This window comes from Macrobrachium nipponense, chromosome 47 (genome assembly GCF_015104395.2).
Source record: "Macrobrachium nipponense isolate FS-2020 chromosome 47, ASM1510439v2, whole genome shotgun sequence".
NCBI classification, from domain to species: domain Eukaryota; kingdom Metazoa; phylum Arthropoda; class Malacostraca; order Decapoda; family Palaemonidae; genus Macrobrachium; species Macrobrachium nipponense.
Genome location: NC_087222.1, coordinates 12,425,351 through 12,447,800, shown reverse-complemented (window position 1 = coordinate 12,447,800; position 22,450 = coordinate 12,425,351). Strand labels below are relative to the sequence as shown.

The window sequence follows — 22,450 nt, the reverse complement described above, 5'->3', positions numbered from 1 at the left end:
ATTTATACAGTTCGCCAAAGGCAGTTGTTATGTGAATGAAGCTGGGTGCATTGGGACCACAAGGAAAGACACACTTCCATTGGGAAGAGGTGCACTGGGACCAAATACTTGATGCATTCAGACCACATCATGGTGCATTCATTCACTTTTGGCAGTATAGAATATTATCCTGTTACTATTTAAGTTTTAATGGGGTCAAATGAAAGATTTACGTATAAACAGTTTTTATTATTTATCAATATTTTCAAAAGTTTATACAATGAAATGAAATAAAAAAGGAGGTTTAATCTAATCAGAATAACACATTACTTTAGTCATTTACATAACTAGTCTAGTCTCAACACTTCAGACTGGTTAACCTAAAACAAAATACTACACAGTGCTATGTAATATTTAGTGAGCGAATACAAGGCATTAGGATTTACTTGCAAATGCTGTAGCACATTCTTTGTAGAAGATTAAAACCAAGAACATAAATAAAAAATAATCAAATAAAACTGCTCCTAAATTTCATTGAAGTTTAATGAAGATATCAATCCTTTCTATTTCCCTAAGAATAACATTTCATGAAAATATTCAAGCATACACAGGAACAAGAAAAGTGGAGAAGGTGAAGGAAAATTCTTAATCTAGCGATCATTGAGAACAATTGTAAGAAAAAACAAAGTCATTTATTTTACCTTTGCATAAAGGTTACCCAACCATTTTGAATCAAATTCACTCTTGCCAAAATACTTTGGCTCTGCCTTGGCTTCAAATAAAGACTGAAAATGAAGAGCCTTCATCTGCATTTTCACTCAGACCCTCCTCCAGATTCTCCTTCTCTTCTTTGAGTAACAGCGATGATGATGGTCATGAACTGGATCATAAAAATATAAATATGGTTTTTCTTTTTATCGTCCCTTAGGTTGCTGTTGCCTTTTTTTCTATAGATTTTGCAGACAAGTTCACAATAATTATCTACACATCAAGTGTAACTTACTTTGGGGTGCAAAACATTAACAAATCTGTCAGTACAACTGAACATCCTCGCTTATGAGTGACTTTGCTTGGGCATTTTGACACCTGAAAAACAGTTTGGCATTCAGAACCAATGACTGTGATTTGCAGAATAGAAGACAAAAGTACAACATGCAGTGTAAAAGAATAATATCTATCCTCCATGAGTGCTCACATATGTTATGAGTCTACCAGAGAAAAACTGTTTCAACATCGTCTTTCTACTGAGTTAACGAATTCATTCTAAAATTAACCTAATGAAAAACCCTAATAAAAAAAGACTTCTTGGAAAGTAAGTGCAGATACAGGATATGACTTCTTTCTAGCATGAGTTTTCACACACCTTTTGAGACACCTTCATTCAAAACAGACACAAGAGTCAAGTTAAATAAAATCATGTCATAAAAATTACTTGGACAGAGATCAAGTAAACAGTTTCTGTCTAGTGTGAATTCTCCTGTCTTTTGAGAGGACTTGGTTGAGAAAAACTTCTTTGACATAAAGAACAAATATATGGTTTCTCTTTCGCTTATGTTATTCTTAATTTTCAATTTATATCAGGGGTGCAATGGACCCCAGCCTGGGGTCTATGGTTGGGCTAGTTTCTCGGTGTTTACCATTGCTTTGAGGGCAGCAATTTATACCTCATTTATACTGGGTAATTTCGTATACCTTGAAGATATTTTCTCAGATTTTTCTTTATAATTCCTGTTGCTCCTACCACCAAATGTATTTTTTTTCTATTTCCATCAGTTCCCATGTGCTTTTCAGGTCATTCTTCAGGTCTTGGTATTTTGTTATTTTATGCCTTTCAGCTCTATTGAGGCCAAAGTCACTGGGTACTGTCACATCTATAATCTTTGCTGTTTATTCCTTGTTCCAGATCACAACATCAGGTCTCATAGCACCTCCTTCTATATATATCTTCCTGTTGGAATTTCCTTGTCATAAAAGATGGCAACAGCCTTATTGGAGGTGACTGGATCTGGTTCATGCTCCTACACTTTTCCTTTCACTTCAGTTCTGTATACTTTACACATTTTGTTGTGGTGTGCTGTGTAGTAACCATCTGCAAGCAGTCTAACAAGCTGATATCAGATGACTAACACTCTCAATCGCTGCATGAAAAAACCTACAAGGATCATTTGCTGACATGCCCCCCATTTTCTTGAAGCCATTTGTTAGGAAGCCTTGATCTTGTGCTCCTATTATCAGTCTTTCTCCATCATAACCTAGATCTCCATTTCTTATCCTTCTGAGGGACTCTTTGTTGTCTATGAAATTTTTTTCCATTCTTGAAATCTTCCTGCTCTTCCATGGTCTTTCCATTCGAAGTCTCTCCTCTCTGTGACTGTATTTCTGTTGCTGGAGTCTGTTCAGTACCCTCTGTCTTCTATCAGATCTCCTACAAAGTTCTTAGCCTGTTTTGTTATTGCTGTTAGTTGGCTCAGGGTTAGATTATGGTGTTGGGCAACCATTTTGATGTTTTCGTCCTCAGAGCTATTCAAGTACTGCCCTATACTTACCATTGGTTCTCTGTAGGTGTGGTTGATCTCAGTCAGGCCTAATCCACCTTCTCTGTGAGGGAGATATATTCTGTCCCTATACTGGTGTCTGCATGTGACTTTATGTAGGGTGAGAATCTTCCTGGTTTTAATATCTATCCTGTCTAACTCACCTTGTGGCCAGTCTACAATACCAAAACTATAAATAAGTCACCAATGGTATTGCCAGCTGGTTTATGGCAGTGATCTTGTTCTTTCTTGGGGATACAAGAGAACCAGTGTTTTCTTGTATTCCCAAGTTCTTATATGCAGAATCCTCTGCCAGGTCTTCAATAAACATGCCTTCCTCTACCTTTATGCCTTCTGATATTACTCTCTTCCCTCTCTTTATTATACTCTTGGTACACTTGTCTAACCCAAATTCCATGCAGGTGTCATTTGAGAATTGGTGGACTGTCCTAACTTGTTCTTCCAGTTTTTCTTCTGAATCTGCAGATAACTTCAGGTCATCCATGAAGAGCAGGTGGTTCACTCTTTCATTCTCTTTTCTGCTTCTGCTTTTACTTAGGTCATAGTCAGTGTTTATGTTGTTCAAGATTTTACTGAGTGGATCTATGGTCAAGCAGAATAGAAGTGGTGAGAGGCTGACACCCTGGAATATTCCTCTATGGATCTTAATGTCTGGAATTCCTATCTGGCTCTCAGAGTTTGGTAGACAGAGAGTGGTCTTCCACTTACTCATCTGTGCTGCCAAGAAAGATCTTATTTCCTCATTGATGTTGTCTAATTCCATAGATTTGAATATCCAGGTGCACAGCACGGTGTCAAATGCCTTCTTGTAATCTATCCAAGCCATATTAAGATTAATTTGCCATTTCTTCTTACAATCTTCTAATATTGTTTGTTTATTAGCAGTTGGTCTTTAGTACCTAGTTTGTTTCTTGTGCATCCCTTTTGTTCTTTTTCCATATATTTGCCTTGATCTAGGTGTTCACAGATCTCGTCTGCTCTGACTCATGTGAGCCATTTGTAGGTTGTTGGTAGACAGCAGATGGGCCTATATTTATTAGGGAGCTCAGTCTCCAGAGCTCTTAGGGAGAAGGTTGGGGCTTCCTGTTGTGAGCCACTCTGGTGATTCTTCTCCTCTTACAATTCTTGAGAAGGTTTGTGCATAAGTGTGGTGTAGTGCTGTGATGTTTTTTTAGCCAGAAATATGAGATCTTGCTTATTCCTGGTGTCTTGAAATTACTATATTCTTTTAGTTTTGTTACTTTTCCTATGGTGAAGTTTATTGGTGGCATTTGCTGTTTCTGGCTGTTCTTCTGACTAATGGTGTCAATCCATGAATTTCCTTGGTGTTGTCTAAGAACTTCAAACAGTGGCTTCCAAAATCTCTCTAGGTCTTCCTTGCTAGGTGGTGTTCGCACCTACACTGTTTCTTTCGTCATCTTCCTATACACAATCTTTGGATTTTCACCAAACTGCCTATTTATCTGTTTCACTTTTATCTTCTGTTGTTTCTTTCCTATTTGTGAAGCTAGGGCCTTTATATTGGCTTGGTGTTCTGCCAGTTTTCCACTCATATGTTCATCCCCTAATCTGTATTTTTTCTTTATTTTCCATATTTTCTTGAGCAGATTTTGTGAGAGATTTTGATATGTCATATAGTTGGTCATTTGAGAGATCTCTGCCTTAACTGGCTTATTTTATCATGTTGCTTCTTTTTCCTCTCTAGTATGCAACCTCATATGACGTGTAAGATTTGATTTCCGGGAAAATGCTTTCCCACATTCCTTGCATATGAATGGATTTTCTCTAGTATGGATTTTCATATGAGCTATAAGACTATGTTTCAAGGAAAATGCTTTCTCACATTCTTTGCACAAGAATGGCTTTTCTCCGGTATGGATTCTCATATGCCTTGTAAGATCATTTTTCCGGAAAAATGCTCTCCCACATTCCTTGCATATGAATGGATTCTCTCCAGTGTGGATTCTGATATGAAGTGTAAGACTTGTTTTCTGGGAAAATGCTTCATCACATTCCTTGCACATATATGGCTTTTCTCCTGTATGGATTCTCATATGTGTTGTAAGATTGGATTTGTGGGAAAATGCTTTCCCACATTCCTTGCACATATATGGCTTCTCTCCACTATGCAATCTCATATGAAGTGTGAGTTTTGATTTCCAGGAAAATGCTTTCCCACATTCTTTGCACATGAATTGCTTCTCTCCTGTATGGATTCTCATATGAACTATAAGATTATGTTTCCAGGAAAATACTTTCCCACAGTCATTGCATATGAATTTCTCTCTGGTCGGATTTGTGATATCATTTGTAAGATTAATTTTTTTGTAAAATGTTTTCTCACAGTCAGTGAATATGAAAGGCTTCTCTCCATTGTCACAGATCCTTCTTTCTTGTTTTACTTCCTTTTTGCAAGTTTGTGGATGTTTTTCATTCACTGTTGAATTCATTTTATATGAATATTCATCATCTTCATTAGACTCACAGAATTCCTCTGGTTCTATTTTGATGTCCATCAATGGATCCAGAGACAAAAAGTCTCCATCACTGGTTCCACTAAAGGCAGCCAAGTTGCTGTTTTCTTGATTTATGGAAAGTAATGACAATCCACCATCAGTTTCACTTTTCAAAGGAAATTCTAAAGAATGTTCTGGATTCATTTTAGCCTTATGTCCTGTCCTGTTCTGTAATGGCAATGTGTTCAATTCACAACTCTTGACACAGAATTGTTTACAAATAATTACCGAATAAACCTGTACAATATCTTGAAGGACTACAACCAGATTTCTTTGCTGAAGTATGAATCTAATATTCAAAACAAATTTTACTTGTTTAAATCTGTTAAATATGCGTACAATAATTCACTGTTGTTTCATACACTTAAGATTTGCTATTGGTAATGTTCCATGTAGTACCATTAAACACCATGCATTTCCCAAAATCCTGATGCTAATCAAAACTGACGAAGGAAGGAAGGTTCTTCTGAGGGAGAATCTGAAATCAAAGAATGTAACACAGAGTTAGGAAACATAATGCCAAAACTGAAGCACAAAAATAAGGTCTCAGGCCGATTAACAAAGCGTGCATTTGATAGTTCTATCCAAACATGAATACAATCCTACCAAACGTTGTCCAGACACAGCATCAAAACATTCCTGAGGCAACAATGCAACAACATATTAACAGTTAATATTGACGCCCACCACATCACATCTGTAAACCTTCTTAGCTTGACATTACAATATAAATTACTTGTGAACATATCTTATTAACAAATCAAAGGCCAAGAATAGAAAATGAAAGAGACCAGCATGTGATCCAGCTATACATAACACCATATTATCCACAGATGTGGTAGATAATAATAAGAAAAAATAGTAAGGGTAAATTGAGTAGTAATTTGAAGAGAGATGAAAGTTTTCAAATTAGTTTCACTGATTGTTATTGTGGATACAATACATGAGTAGCTATTATGACCAGCAACACTGATGACAATTTTGGAAGGTATATGCTGCTACATTTCTTCATATATGACATTTTTTTCAGAGCGATACAAACCAGAGCTTTTTATGAAGGAGTAGCTTTCAGTGCATGTTGGAAATGGGTTAACTAGTGGTTAAGAAGAGTGAGCAAGGGAATTCCCCTCACCCATACAATTTTTTTAAGTAATTTATATTTTTCCTAATATACAAACCTGAAGGTCTTTACACATGGATATAATTGCAGCGCAAGCTATGAAAAAAGCCATTTAAATTTAAGTAAGGTGGCTAACTATCAACGGTAGGGTGGGATTCCCGCCCACACATCCTTATACTTTACTTTAACCTTTTGGCTCAGGTAGTAGAAAGAGGGGTGGCTTGAGGTGGGCAATTTATGTAAAGACCTTCAGGTTTGTATGTTCAGAAAAATGCAAATTACTTAAAATCTTTGTAGTTTGTTCCTAAACAAATACAAACCTTCGGTCTTTATATATGGATATTTACTTCATGATGGAAGGATTCTCAGTAAATCTCTGAACTGACTGGTACCTCAATTCACCTGGGCCTCTTTCCTGGTCATGTAGAGCAGAGGAAGGAGTCCTGTGCCTCTGACCTGTTGAGCTTATGTGACGTTCAACAGCCAGACTTCTGGGTCTTGTGATTCAATGGGCATGTATACCATCATTGATTCAAAAAGAGTTTAGATGAACCCCTCGTGTCAGACATTAAAAGAATAATAACACCAATAGGTTTTATTTAATTGTCAGCTCCTCTCTCCCTTTGGTAGAGAGAGGGGATGGGCATGCATCTATTAACCTACAGACTTCTAGATTATAGACAGGGTACAGTACTCAGTTATGTGGCTCACCTGCATCACACACCAACCTTCCCTCTGCCCTACAGGTGAGGAAGGGTGTAAAAAGATAAAGGGAAGAGAAGGAGGCCAGTCACTCATTCACACTCTCTCTTCGTAAATGAACAACTTAGGCGAGATGCTATCTGTCTCTCTAGGGAAGCCAGGCGAGTTACTCAACTTGTTGACCAGCCACCAGAGGACCCAAGAAAAAAAAAGTGTCCATGGACCCATGGGCAATGTCCCGAAGGCAGAAGGATGTGAATGTAGTTTTTCCCGAACACACTCCCATCCTCAGTACTTGTGGAACTGACATGTTCTTCCAGAATGCAAGGGACAGACTAATGCCCCTTACCTTGTAAGCTCTTACTCAGAAGTACTCCTAACTACTTCGTCAGAAGTAGAGTGCGCTCTTTTGATTTTCTCACTAAACCAGAAAATAATCATGTTCTTGGAAACCACCTCCTTGGTCGAGCCAGCACTAATGAAGAGTCGTCAACACTCAGAATGGAGATGTCGAAACCTCTTTAGATAGCACCACAACACTCGAACTGGACACAGTAGTATATTGTCTTGATCAATACCAGCAAAATCCTCTAGGAAGGGGATAAAAAAGAAATTGAATCTGGGGTCAGGAACCGAAGGATTCTGAGTCTTCGTTACGAATTCTGGGACTAACTAGAGCATGACAGATCCTCATCCCTTCAAGTGTTTAACACTGAAGGCAAGTCCATGAAGTTCACCAACTCTCTTTGCCAATGCCAGGGTAAGCAAGAACACAGTCTTGAAGGTCAGATCCCTGTCTGACAACCCTCATGAAGGATAGGGGGCACACGTCAAGCTCTGTAAGACAAGAGTCACATCCCACTCAGGGGACTGAATTCCTGGAGATCTCCACAAGAAAGAGAGGTCGACACCCTTCAAGCAAAGGATTAGTCCAAGGGCAGCTCTGTAGCCCCTGAACGCTGACATGGAGAGAAACTTCTCTCGGCGAAGAAAGACAAGAAAGTCTGCAACATGCTGAAGAGGAGATCCCACCAGAGAGATACCCAATCGACGACACCAACAACAGAAGACAACACATTTCCTCTGGTACACAGCCACTGAAGATTTACAAAGATATCCAGACATCTTATGACGAGAAAATACCTCTCACTCGCAAGAGATGGTGGATAGTCTTCAGGCGTGAAGTGACAGTTCTCTCACAGCCTGGTAATACCTCTCTATGAGCGGCTGGCACAGCAGGTTGTACCAAGCAGGAATCTCTCTTGGTACCTAGGAAAGTAGAGCTATCAGGTCTGGATACCACTCAGCAAGTGGTCACTTGGGAGCAACCAAGGTCATCTGGGATTTGGGGTGATCATGACCCTGCTGATCACACAATAAATCAGACAAAATGGAAGGAAAGCATAGGCCTTGGAGACTGTCCCATGGGTGTTGGAAAGTGTCTTCTATTGTTGATTACCATTTACGTATCATATAGACTAATTAAGGGGACCACCTCCACCCCATAGGGGAGGGAGTATTTTTTTTCCTGCTATCCACTCCATTTTTTTACAGCGTATATAAACCATTATGAAAAGGTTCCCCAGTAAGTTTCAGCCTGATCTGATTATTAGTTTTTTTTTTTAATTAATATTTTTCTCCTTTAAGAACCAAAAATTTTTGGCCTTTTTTAAAACCCTAAGGCTCTCTTAATTTTTAACCAATTTCCAAAATAAACACATCAATTTAAAGCTGAAAGTATACTCTATAGAAAACATTATACAGAATTGTAAAAAAATACCTTTTTCTTTTTGCCTTTTGACCTAATACTTACACCAAATTTAGAAAAAAAAAATTTTGACAAAAGTTGAACAAACACATAAGCTCAAACTGAATATTCAAAAAAATTTCAAAAATGTATATAATGATAATTATGCAGAATTTATCTACAAATCATTTGAGCCCAAAATTTTTGAAATTGGTTAAAAATTGGCAAAGTTATAAGGGTTTAAATGGACCTTTTTAGCCGAAAAACAAAGTTTCGAGAAAAACGCATTTGAAAGTTACCATGTACTATATTTATTCACCTAAACCCCAATAAAACTGGCTCCATTCTTTGGACCTTTGTTTCTTCATGTACCATTTTCATTGTCTCTGACAGTAATTTACATTGTCTCTGATGCTTTCTACGAGGCATGGTTACAGTTTATAATAAACAATACCACATAGAATTACGTAAAATTACAAAAAAATCAAGAGCACTAAGTTATGTACGCTTCGCCTTTCAATTCTTGTGGGCAACTGAATCTGTCTGCGGGATTCTTCAGCTCTTCTAAGCATTGCCATATCCATCGGGAAATGCTATCATACGACAATGTAATATAGCACTGTAAGAAAATGTTATATTGAATAAATGAGTATGATATTTGACTTTTTTACGTAAATGAACATTTTGGCTCATATATACCTGTAGAAAATCGCAATTTTAGGCATTTTGGAATACGAATTCAGCTACAATCTTTTGTGTCTGGCAAGCCAGTAATATAGCACTGTAAGAAAAAGTTATATTGAATAAATGAGTATGCTATTTGACTTTTTTACGTAAATGAACATTTTGGCTCATATACATATACCTGTAGAAAATTGCATTTTTAGGCCTTTTGTAATACGAATTCAGCTATAATCTTTTGTGTCTGGCAAGCCAGTACCCTTAGCAACACAAATAGCCAAAAAAAGAAAAAATGGTTTTCCGACCCCAAACCCTCCCTATCTGGCCCCCCGACCGGGAGGTGGTCCCCTTAAAGTAAACGTATCTTTAAATAGGCTTATATATTAGTATCAACAAAACATTTCCTGCCATGAGTCAGAGGCCGTTTAATGAAACGAACACTTCTCTGTCCTATCTATTCAGAAAATAAACGTTACGTCAATCCCCGAGACCATTGTTGCCAAGGCATCTCTCTCTCTCTCTCTCTCTCTCTCTCTCTCTCTCTCTCTCTCTCTCTCTCTCTCTGATCAAATTACACTGGAACCTTGACATACGATTGCCCTAATATACGAATGTTTAGAGATACAACAGAAAATTTGCGAAAATATAAGCTTTGATATACAACGAAATATTTGAGATACGATTTTGCGATGAGTGTTAGTTGATAGGCAAACCCGATAAATGGCATTCAGTCTGTTTGTTTGTTGGTGCTGCATGTTAACACGTCGTTGTTTAGTTCGTTGTATTTGCGCCTATTTTTCATGTTATTTTGTCTATTTTATTATTAACCATGGGTCTCAAAGCTAAAGACAAAGCAGGTGATAAGAAAAAACCCAAGAAAATGATTTCGATGGAAGCAAAACATGAAATTATAGCAAAGCATGAACGTGGCGTTCGTATCGTCGATTTGGCAAACGAGTATGGTCGAAATCCTTCTACAATATCCACGATCATCAAGCCGAAGGAAGCTATAAAAACCTTCCAAAGGCATCACCATTATTTCTAAACTACGAACTGATTAAAAAAAATAAATAAAAATTAGTTTAGCAATGTTATTTCATTTGTGTTTATTACATAGTTATTAGTGTACATACGTAAATAGAAAGAGAACAAATCGTTCCCTGCCACCCTTCCCTACCTCCTCCCCCTGCTGGCCTCATGTCATCTTTCGTTGTGGTAAGTAAAATTCCTTTCTTTTTTTTAATTGATTTTATTATTTGTGTATAAATTGTGTATATTATATGTAATTTAGCTGTGTTTAGGTGTGGTTTCATAGCGCTAGAACGGATTAATACATATTATATTATTTTTAATGGGAAAAAATGCTTTGAGATACAACTGTTTTGATATACGACGATGGTAACGGAACAAATTGAATTTGTATGTCAAGGTTCCAGTTACTGGATAATGTCTCTCTTTGGATACTTCGATTTTGCCAAATCTTGAGGGCTACAAAAACAGTTGATTACTATTTACGTATCATATAGACTAATTAAAGTAAACGTATCTTTAAATAGGCTTATATTATTAGTATCAACAAAACATTTACTGGCATGAGTCAGAGGGCGTTTAATGAAACGAACACTTCTCTGTCCTTAACTCGGAGCGTTGGAAGACACCTCTCTCTCTCTCTCTCTCTCTCTCTCTCTCTCTCTCCTATCTCTACCACTCGATCTGCTTTCGTATTCCTCTCTCTCTCTCTCTCTCTACTGATCAAATTACTGGATAATGTCTCTCTTTGGATACTTGGAATTTGCGTTGTAATCTAACCAGAAACTTCGTTTTGTTATTATTACTGGAAACAAGCAATGATTTTTTCATTATTTGCGCTTTTGGACTGTTATATGTAAACTTTGCGCACCGCAAGCTAGTATGTATTTATTCGCTCGGAAACTAGTTCCGCATATGAGGCGTCACTAAAAAACATCGAAAAATACGACATAAAAAGTGTCGAAAATCATCATAACCTCAAAATTTTTGTTGTAATCTAACCAGAAACTTATTTTTATTAATATACTGTGCTAAACTATAAAGGATTTTTATCATAGAATGCGTTTTTTAAAAGCGTCGTTAACTCAGAGCGTCGGAAGCGTCAGCGTCGTAACCTTGGAACAAGCGTCTCAACCCAGGACGGATTTTTCCATTGAATATTTAAGAAAAAGCGTCGTAACCTCGGAACGTCGTAAGCCGGAACCGTCGTAACCCGGGGACCGCCTGTAATCTAATTATAACATAAAAGCTTGAAAACTTATAGATCATATATGGAATTAAACAAACACTTCTGCAAGTTTTTTCATGAGTTTTAAAATGTTGCATTTGCTTTTGCACAGCTTTGAAATACTCTTGTATGATAAATAATTATGTTCCAATGAAAAGTTTGTGCTATTAAGAATTTGCACAACTCAAATAGCGTAAGATTGAGGTATTACTGTATTGTTGATATAAACACCATGGAGTGCCCCTCATCACCGGATCCTGAACCTCTTGTAGAGCCAAAAATGCCACCTTGAGATCCAGATGTGGAGCTGTCGAAAGTCCTGGTTCCACACACCTGAAACCAGCAACTCTTCCAGGTGTGTGTTATCCCTAAGTCGATGTATCGACAAACAGAAGCACCTTGGGATTGGAACCACCAGGATAAGTCCTTCCTTGCCTCCTCTGAGAAAGGCATCTGGAAGAATAAGGACTCCCTTACGGAGACCAAAACTCCTTCATTCTCCTCTGAACAGAACAAAGGTGAAGCTAATCACGAGGGACCAGCTTCTGCAGGGATGACAGGTGACCCAAAATGACTTGGCACTGCTGAGGTGGTTCTTCCTATTGAGACAGGAATAACTGCATTGTTTCTCTGATCTTGCTGATATGCGAGTCTGAGGGGCAGACTCTTGCTGCTGCCATATCTATCAGCATTGCTATATACCGATACTTTACCCTATGCTTGGGTTGTGGTGGGATCACAGGCTCAAAAGCAAGCGGGCAAAATCCCCCCCCCCCCCCGCCCCCACATAAACTTAACCAATCTGGCTGTCAAACTCACCCTCAGCCACACTTTCCTCTTTACACTACGGAATACATGCAGGACAATTGACCTACATACACACAGAACAAAAACACAAACACATATACTCACCCAACTCGAGATACTCAGGGCTATGCTGTACTGTCCGCTGGTCACAACAGCTCACCAACAACAACCCTTAATAACTCACACATAACTCAACAGAAACTCATAAGCACAACAAATCTAACAACACAGACACAACAACTCCAAGCAACAACATCAAACTTAACAACAATTAAACAACAAATCAATAACACTCAACTTACTGACTTAAAACTCTGATCTTAACAACTAACTCCAGCTGCACCAGCAGACAACCCAGAACTCACCAACAACCAATTCAATTGTTAACCATCCATCTCTCTCTCTCTCTCTCTCTCTCTCTTATGGAAAACTAAAACACAAATACGTACTACACATCTTGACAGCAATGCAAACCACGAAACTCTCTCTCTCTCTCTCTCTCTCTCTCTCTCTCTCTCTCTTCTCTCTAATCCTCAAGGACGTTGTCAAATGGAACTCCCACAACTCCTCCATAGGGTGTGAGATCATCCTTTTCAAAAATGACATTTTCATAATAAAATTAGATTTTACACATACTTACCATGATGCTGAAAGCTTCCTACCCTGGCGGTCAGAATATTCTAAATTTTGTGGCGGGGCCACCATTGCTAGTGTAGTAGGTTCTCCACACAGTAATTCTGTGTCAAATGGGTTAACGTATTATCGTATACCTTCGGCTCCCTAAACGGTCTTCGGCTAGGGGGCATTCTCTCCCCATACCTGTTTAATACGTACACAGATGCCTTGAATGTCAAACTGAACTCACTCCCAATCAGATGCACTGTCAATGAAACAACTACAAACATCTGTTACACCGACGATATGGTTCTGATTTCCCCATCAGTGCAAGGTCTACAATCGACACTTGCTGCCAATATGCAGAGGAATTTGATATCCTATACAACGAAACCAAGACCCAGTGCATGTCACTGCTCCCGAGATTGCTTAAGCTTAAGCATATTGCAGAACCACAAATTTTCCTCGGAAATCATCAGCTGCAATTCATGCACGAATTTCCGTATTTGGGTCACATTATCATGGACGTCCTGAAAGATACAGCAGACATTGAACAGAGGCATCATAAACTATGTGCAACTGGCAACAGGATTACAAGGAGGTTTGCTACATCTGGAATTTGGATCATAACAAGATTTAGCTAACCTGGTCTTACAACCATCCGCACAAAACCAAACACTAGTTCTCCTAGAATCAGACATATTTGAAAGAATGTGCTATCACAAAACATAACAGAGAACTTCACCATGAACTCTGAACTCATCAACACAATACACTGAAGAAGGCTGCCTAAATCCACCGATGTTCACCAGGAGCCAGTAAAATACGAATTGAAGCTCTCTGCCAGGTTGTTCCCTATATAAGCCCCGGTAGTGGGCGGGGCATTCCAGCTACACCGTAACCAACACTAGCGCTACCGTAGATTTTCAACTGTTAGGCTGCCATAGGTAGGAAGCTCTTAGTTATATAATCACTGGGTAAGTTTCATGTAAAAAACAGAGGTTTTGGTGGGCAGTATGGAAGATTGAGGCAGAAAAGTAATACAAAAATTAAAGGGCTCTATTATAAAACAGGAGGAGAAGTTTAAATATCACAATTTTTAAAAGTAAATTGTATTTTTCCTAACTATACAAACCTGAGGTCCTTTATGTAAGGAATTATTTCCTGAGTATGCTAGAAATTGGTTGTAAGAGAATAACAAGGTAGTTAGGCAGTAACTGCTTGTTCCCTAGTTGGGAGTCCCGCCCAACCAGATGTAAACATTCCACTTTCCTTTAGGCCCAAGAACAGATTAAGGGGTGGCATGAGGAGGGCATAAATGTGAAAGGACCTCAGGTTTGTATAGCTAGGAAAATTACAATTTACTTTTTAAATTTGTGATTTGTTCGTACACATAATACAAACCATCGGTCCTTTACATAAGGAAGACTCACTGATTGGTGGGAGAAATCTGATAGTCTTGTGAACAGACTGGTGTTCGCCCAACCAAGATTCCCAAACAGGTCATAGAACCAAAGGAGGAGAGGGAGGGGGGGAATCTTGCCTCTGTCCAATTGATCTAAGTATGAGAACTGCAAGACCAGTGGCCTGACCTCTGGACCAATTCATAAGAGGGAGACAAGCGTAGCCTCTTATGAATAGCAAACAAGAACTTATAGTCGGAAGCAAGAAGACAAATATACAAGTATCGGCTTTGTCTTATGCCAATGTCCTCTTTCCCCCTTGTTTGTTAGGGAAGAGATGGATATTTGCTTCTCTACCCTAATGAAAGGGAAAGAATGGAGCTTAGTAATATAGCTTACTTGCATCAACCACCCTTTCCAGCATGTGACGACCGCAGCTTTCTGTCCGAAGAGAAGCCAGTCACACTCTCATTCACACCCATTCATATGGTTACACAAGGCAAGATGCATCTTTGTCCAGTTAGATGTGCTGGGTAAGCTGCACAACTTGTTGAGCAGCCACCACGGGTCCCAAGGAAAAGGTATCCAAGGACCTATGAGCAATATCCAGAAGGTAGAAGGAGGTGGATGTGGTCTGGTTGGATGAAACCCCTCCTTTCAGTACCTGTGGAATCAACAGGTTCTTGCATGGGTTCTCAGACGAAAGGTACCAGTGTCGAACCTACCTTCGGAGGAGTACGCTTTCCTGATCACCTTGTGAAGCCAAAAAGAGATAGTGTTTTTGGACACCTCTTTCTTGGTCAAGCTGGTGCTAACGAAGAGGAGTTGACACTTAGGCCGGAGATGCTAAGTTCTCTTCAGATAGCCTCGTAGCACTCTAGTGGGACAAAGTAGCATCTCGTCTGGGTCATTACCACAAAAGTCCTCTAGGGAGGGGATCGTAAAGGACTCGAAACTATCGTCAGGGACCGAAGGATTCTGAGTCTTCACTACAAAATCTGGGATGAAATCGAGCGTAAGAGATCCCCATCCCCTCGAGTGTTTAACATTGTAAGAGAGACCATGAAGCTCACTTACTCACTTCGACAATACCAGGGCCAGCAAAAAGATGGTCTTAAGGATCAGATCCCTGTCTGACGACTCTCGAAGAGGCTCTTAGGGTTCACGAGTCAAGCTCCTTAAGACAAGAGTCACATCCCACTCAGGGGGCCTTAGTTCTCTGGGTGGGCAAGACCTCTCGAAGCTCCTCATAAGAAGAGATATTTCCATAGAAGAAGAAGAATGCACTCATTGCAGTTTCAGGACCAAGGCCAAGGCAGACCTGTAGCCCTAAACTCCAGAGACAGAGAAAAACTTCTCTCAGCGAAGAAAGACTAGGAAATCCACGATCTGTTGAAGAGCGGCTCTGAGCAGAGAGACCCTGTCCACGACACCAACCACAGAAGACAGACCACTTTTCCTGGTACACTGCTGCAGAGGACTGTCTGAGGTACCCTGCCATCTCTGTTGCTGCTAGGCAAGAAAATCCTCTCGCTCACAAGTGATGGTGGATAACCGCAAGCCGTGAAGACATAGGGACTGTTCTGCTAAGTGGTACTGTTCTATGTGCGGTTGATACAGAAGGTTGTGCCACGGGGGAATCTCTCGAGGTGCCTCGGAGAGAAGAGCCAACAGATTGGGATATGAGCCACCAGGATCATCTGAGGATGGTGACCAGCACTTTGAGGTTGTCCCACGGATGTTGGAACACGTCCTCTGCAGCTGCCCATGGGTCTGACACGATGGAGAAGAAACCTGGAAGTTTTCTGTTGTGCCAGGTAGTGAACAGGTCCACCACTGGACAACCCCATAGGTCGAACAGCCTTTCTGCCACGTCTAGGTGTAGAAACCATTTGGTCCCTATCACCTGATTCTGACAGCTGAGCTTGTCTGCCACTACATTCCTCTTGCCTGGAATGTATCTGGCTGACAGTTATACCGAGTGCATTGCAGCCCACTTGTGCATCTGCACTGTCAATTGATGCAACGGAAGAGACACTAAGCCTACCTGTTTGTTGACATATGCCACCACTGTGGTGTTGTCGCTCATCAACACAATGGAGTGTCCCATCACTCTATCCCGGAACTCTTGGAGAGCTAAGAAAGATGCCTTGAGTTCCAGAACGTTGATATGAAGGTGCTTGTCGTGTCAATTCCACACCCCTACAGTCAGCAACTCCTCCAGGTGTGTGCCTAAACCCTCATTCCATGCATCCGAGAACAGAAGCATGTCCGAAGGGGGAGTGTGCAACTCCACTCTTATTAAGAGGTTCCTGTCATCTAGCCACCAGGCTAAATCCTTCCTCACTTCCTCCATTAGAGGAATGAAGAAGGATTGAGGATCTCGAGCCTGTGACCAACACTCCTTTAATCTCCATTGCAGAGACCGCAGGTAAAGTCGCCTGTGAGGGACTAACTTCTCTAGTGACGACAGGTGACCGATCACGACTTGCCAAAGCCGAGTTGGCTGTTCCTGTCGAGACAAACAGTTAAGCTGCCTTCTTGAACTTGCTGATCCTCGAGTCTGCGGGGAAGACTGCTACTTGTCCATGAGTATGCCCAGGTACTTTATCCTCTGCTTGGGAATGAGATCCAACTTTTCGAAATTTATCACGATCCTTAGATAGTAACAAAAATCGAGAAGTCGATCCCTGTCCTGTAGCAAATGCGAGAGTGAGCTTGCCAGGACTAGCCAGTCGTCGAGATACCTCAAGAGGTGTCTCCTGACCAAGTGGGCCCAAGCTGACACTAAGGTGAACACTCGCGTTAACACCTGAGGGGCGGTCGAAAGTCCAAAACGAAGTGCCCTGAATTGGAACACCGTCCCATCTAGGATAAAACAAAAGTACTTTTTGGAGGACTGATGGATGAGTATCTGAAAATACGCATCCTTCAGGTCCAACGAAAGCATGAAGTCACTCTCCCTGATAGGGGAGAGCATGGAACATGATGCCGTCTCCATCTAGAACCAAGTCTGGCAAACAAAACAGTTCAGGGGAGAGAGATCTATCACTAGTCTCCAGGCCCCCATAGCCTTCTCCACCTGGAAAAGTCGGCTGTAGAACCCTGGTCACAGATCTCGAACAACTTCCATAGCTATCTTGCTCAGCATTGATAGCACTTCTTTCAGTGCCAGAACCTTTGCAGAACCAGAGATGTATGTCTGAAGTCGGACCGGATGGTCAGTGAGGGGTGGGTTCAACTCAAAGAGAAGAAGATATCCCTCCCAAAGGACATCTACAACCCAGGTCTCGGCTCTGTAGCGCTCCCATGTTTTCCAATGGCTCACCAGGTAGCACCCCCCCCCCCCCCCCCCCCCAACGATGGCAACAGCTAAGGGGGAACGCTGTCCCTAACGTTTCCCCTTCTTACTCTTTCGCTTACCTCCCTTCCGGCGAGAGAAGGGGTGCTAAGATGGGGGCTGATTATTCCCTTTCAGAGCGAAGGAGTAAGGCTGTGCCTTTCCTCAGGCCCCTCAAGAAGGAGGAGTCTTCTTGGGGGCGGAGGAAAAGCTAGTCTGGCTCTGAGGCCTAGCTGCAGTTGCACGAGACGGCCCGGATGTCTTGGCAACTGCCTGGTGGACAAGATGATCACTGTCTTCAGTTCTAAGCTTGTGTACTGCAGCATCCACCATCTCCCTAGGAAAGAGAGGATGAATCCAGCAACGGTCCATTCCTAAGACCCAATGCTGACTCTGGGCCCACTGACCTGGTTATACGATTTAGGACAGCATCCCTCCTCCTAAGAACAATGTTGGGCCACAGGTTTGCAGTCTGGTGGGCCAGGTAGGAAATAGCCCTACCGCCAGACTGACAAAGTCTCCCGAAAGCTGAGTCTTTTCCGGGAGCTATTTGTCCCAAAGAAGCAGTGACTTTGGATACTGTGAGGGACCACAGATCCAGCAAGATGACCTGGATAGCTACCATAGCGGTAGCCTACGAAGGTGTGTTAGGCCAGGTGAACAATCTTGTCTTGGGGAAGAGAGTTTTCTTAGGGCCAACAGATCAAACAAGCTGCTTCCTCCTCCTCTACCTCAACAGAGGCAATTCTACTTGCCTCTGCAGCACCTTCTGTTGGAGAACCTTTGGTTCGCGCAGTATGAGGGAAGCCGCACTAGCTCTGTGTCAATCTGTTTGGTCGGCAAAGGGTTCTCCAAGGGCAAGTAAAATCACCTCTGTCAAGGTAGAAGAGGGGGAAGCAGCTTGTCTGATCTGTTGGCCCTTAGTGAACTCTCTTGCCCCGCGACAAGATTGTTCACCTGGCCAAACACACCATCAGACAAGGAAGACCAAAGTAACCCCACAGAAGCTCTGGGTTCCTTCTTAGGACCTCAGAACGACTCTAACTGTCAGAGGGACTCTAAGGGCGGTCAGAGGGAGCTACCATCGATCTTTCCCTAGGTCATTGTGCTGACGAGTCAGCGCAATGACCTCCGCAAAAGGCCTCTGAATCTCGGGAGTGACTGTGTCCTGAGGGGAAGGTCCCTCAAGGGAAGAGCCTTGACAGACACCCCATGATCTTCTCAAACCACTTAAACATATGACATCTCAGGAACTAAGACCGAACCAGGAACATACACTCGCGTGGCCGAATCATGAGGAGAACACTCCCCACAGTTCCCCCTGGTTGTGTCACTCCTCCCAGTGTATCTTGAGGAAGTTGAAGAGACAGGTGAGGAAGATCCAATGCTCCCCCTCAGTCTGCTCACGGGTCTAGAGGAGTGTTTTCCCTGTGGAGAAGCACTCCTCTGAGGATGGTAGCGATGCTCTCTCACATCAGGGGAAGCGCTACTCGATGCCTGGACTGTACTCATGACTGGTGATCAGGTGATGAATAGTGTTCATTAGTGTGACGAGAGAGGGTACCGTCCCTATGACGCATCACAGTCTCTGAAGAGGCCAAAACCTCTTGAGAGGACAGAATGAGGGACTTCCTACCACTCGAGAGGACAGAACGAGGGACTTCCTACCAGTCACGATGCGTACACGGTCCAGTGGGACCATTACATCACCTCTGGGAGCCGAGTGATAGGTATACGAGCGATCGTCAGAAAGGCGTAAGTCACCTGGACGACTTACGCCATTCCTCCGTATTACGCAGGACTAGGTCCAGAAGAACAAACCGTAGCATGAACTTCGTGTGGTCCCCGCCCTGTGAACTCCATCCATGGGGGCAGTGAGTGGTTCCTGCTCCCGACAAGCAATGGGGAGGACAGCGGAAGGACCACGTCTCACCAGAACGGCTACTAAACAGACCCTTAGAAGTCATGGAACGCGACTTCTTGGGGTGGGAGGGTAGGGCGATAGCCTTCTTCTTCGGCGGGGTAGCCTCGGAAGAAGTGGAGGTGGCGGCAGACGACGACAACGAAGACAAAAACTTCTTCTTCATCAACTTCCTCAGAACGATAGTGAGATCCCCCATCCAGGGTGCCACCGGGGGCGCCGATACCACAGCAGCACTTGCACGGTCAGGAACAGGTACAGCAACAGGCATGGGAACAGAGATGGGTGGAAGATACAGTGGGGACAGTGTTTGGGGTCTATCATAGTTGTCTGGGGGAGAGAGGACTGCGTAGCCTGGAGGAGGAGGCAGAAAAGGTTCCGTCCTTCAAGTATGCGGAACAAATGACACGACCACAGAAGGAGTCACTATGGTAACTTGTTGGGTATACACAAGGTGAGGCAGTGCTGCATTAACAGAGCCGTCATCGTCCCAGCAACTGCACCAAGAGTCACAGGAGCTGACATAAAAATGATCCATCAGCCCCTGGTAAGGAGTGCCAGGCAAATTCAACTTCACCCATGCCTGTTGCAAATCCCTGACCGCGGAGACAGACACACCTGAGGGAGCAAAAGTTGTGTTAGTGGTGGGAACTCCTGTTCCCTTTGGAGGAAAAAGATCCCCTTCGGAGTGAACAGAAGCTTCCCAAATACAGCACCTGGTCGGCATGCCTCCCCACCCTCTTCTATGTTCGACGAATCGAACAAAGAAGCAGACGTAGACATTCATCCAAAGGGGAAACAGCAAGATAGGGAAGCTTACGCGGAGGGAAAAAGGAAGACGAAAGATTAGCCACCAACGGAGTCAACGGGGGTGTGTACCCCTCCAACGAAGCCTTGAAGACTTCCCTGAGATTGCTTCCTCCCCTTGTATCTCCCCCACTGCTTTGCCAACCAAGAAATACAAGTATCACAAGTATTATCTAGAGAACAATCATGCCCTTGGCACTCACACAGAGGACGTGAGGGTCCACTTCCACTTTGGAGTGGAAACTACTGCACATTCTGTTCCCTACTCCAGGACAAACGCATTGTGAGAATGGAGGATGACAAGGCTTGTCTGAGTTTTGGGTTTGCACGATAAAAGCAAACAACAGAACACAATCACTCACAAAGACACAACAAAGAAAGGTCTCACAATTCTCGACAACAGAGAGAGCAAAGAGCACGTCTGCACACAACAGCGGCCGAAAGCAAAGTAGAATGCTTACGTCTGGTCGGGCGGCACTCATGACTAGCGAACAAGCAGTTACTGCCTAACTACCTTGTTGTTATTCTCTTATGACTTATTTCCAGCCAACGCTGAAAGTAATTCCTTATGTAAAGGACTGAGGGTTTGTATTACATGTAGGGACAAACTTAGGATCTACTTTAAACCAAGAGGGAGGATAATGAGGCCGATATGGACAGTAGGATAAAAGCTGTGTTGGGAAGTGGAGAGAGGTAGCTGGAGTAGCATGTGATAAAAAAGTTCCAAACAAGCTAAAAGTCAAGATCTATAGCACAGTGACAAGACAAGAGTTAATACATGGATCAGAAACATGGGCTCTAAGAAGAAAACAAGAAGTAAAGCTTGAGAGAACAGAGATGAGAAAGCTGAGGTGAATTATGGGAATATCACTGGTTGAGATTTTGGAAAACGATGAAATAAGAAAAAGGGCAGGCTTACTAAAGATGACAGAGGTGATAAGAGAGACACGATTGAGATAGTACAGGCATGTGTTGAGGATGGGGAGGGAGTGAAGAGGGCTTGGGAAGAGCCTGTTGGAGGAAGAATATCGAGAGTGACATAGAGAATTAGATGGCGAGATAAAATGAAGGAAGATATGGAGGGAAGAGGTTTGGTGGAGGATGATGTCTTTAATAAGAGGCATCAGGCAACTGACGCCTTAATGTAGGGATAATGGTGGGAAAGATCCTTCTTGAGGTCTCTTTTCTGCAGGATCAATTCAAGGATGACGCAGCAATGGAGATACATTCTGTTCAGCAGATGGAAAAAAGATTGTGATCTAAAATATCTCGATGGTGTGGACAAGAGAAGAGAAGCAGCTGACTAGAAATAGCACAAGTGGGTAAAGCAGAAGAGGGACTAGCAAGCAGGTTCTTTTATATCGTGGAGAAAAACCATGAATGAACACTAAAATCTAAATGAATGCCTCCACTAGCATCTAATTCATTAAGAAAGCAAGTGACCCAATCCAACACCTTATGGCTTATCAATTTGCTCAACGTTTTGATTTGCTACTCATTAGTTGCTGGCACCAAGACCAATACCTAGAAACTTTATGACATGGACAAATTAAGGATTCTCTGGATATAAATGTTTATGCAAAATTTCAGATGCAGAAGACTAGGTTTCAGCAGACCCTGGCCCCGTTTAACTATCAATTATTAAGCCTTGGCAGGCCCCATCTACCCATGAGCTAAATCTGTGAAAAGCAATATTATGCTTCACACATTGTTTGATAAATTACTAATCAAAATATTACTCTCACTCTGGTGTCATTTCTATCAGATTATTTGTACTTTTTGGTATGTTGACATTTAAAACAGTGTCTCTGTAACCAGGTGAAAACTGGGAAAATTTCAAGTCAGTGCATCGTGAATAACTGACAGACTGGCTTTTGAACAATGTGTTTGTGTATGACTAAATATTCAACAAGGCTTATATCAAATACTACATATAATTTAGGGGCGTTCTCTCTAACTTCAATTACTTCACTTTTATATCACTTACCTAGAGTATGTTG

General features: G+C 41.9%; 1 pseudogene; it reads right to left on the bottom strand.

Moving 5' to 3' along the window:
* LOC135204715 (gastrula zinc finger protein XlCGF57.1-like) overlaps positions 1–22,450 on the bottom strand; it is a 215,768-nt pseudogene that overhangs the window by 90,182 nt on the left and 103,136 nt on the right.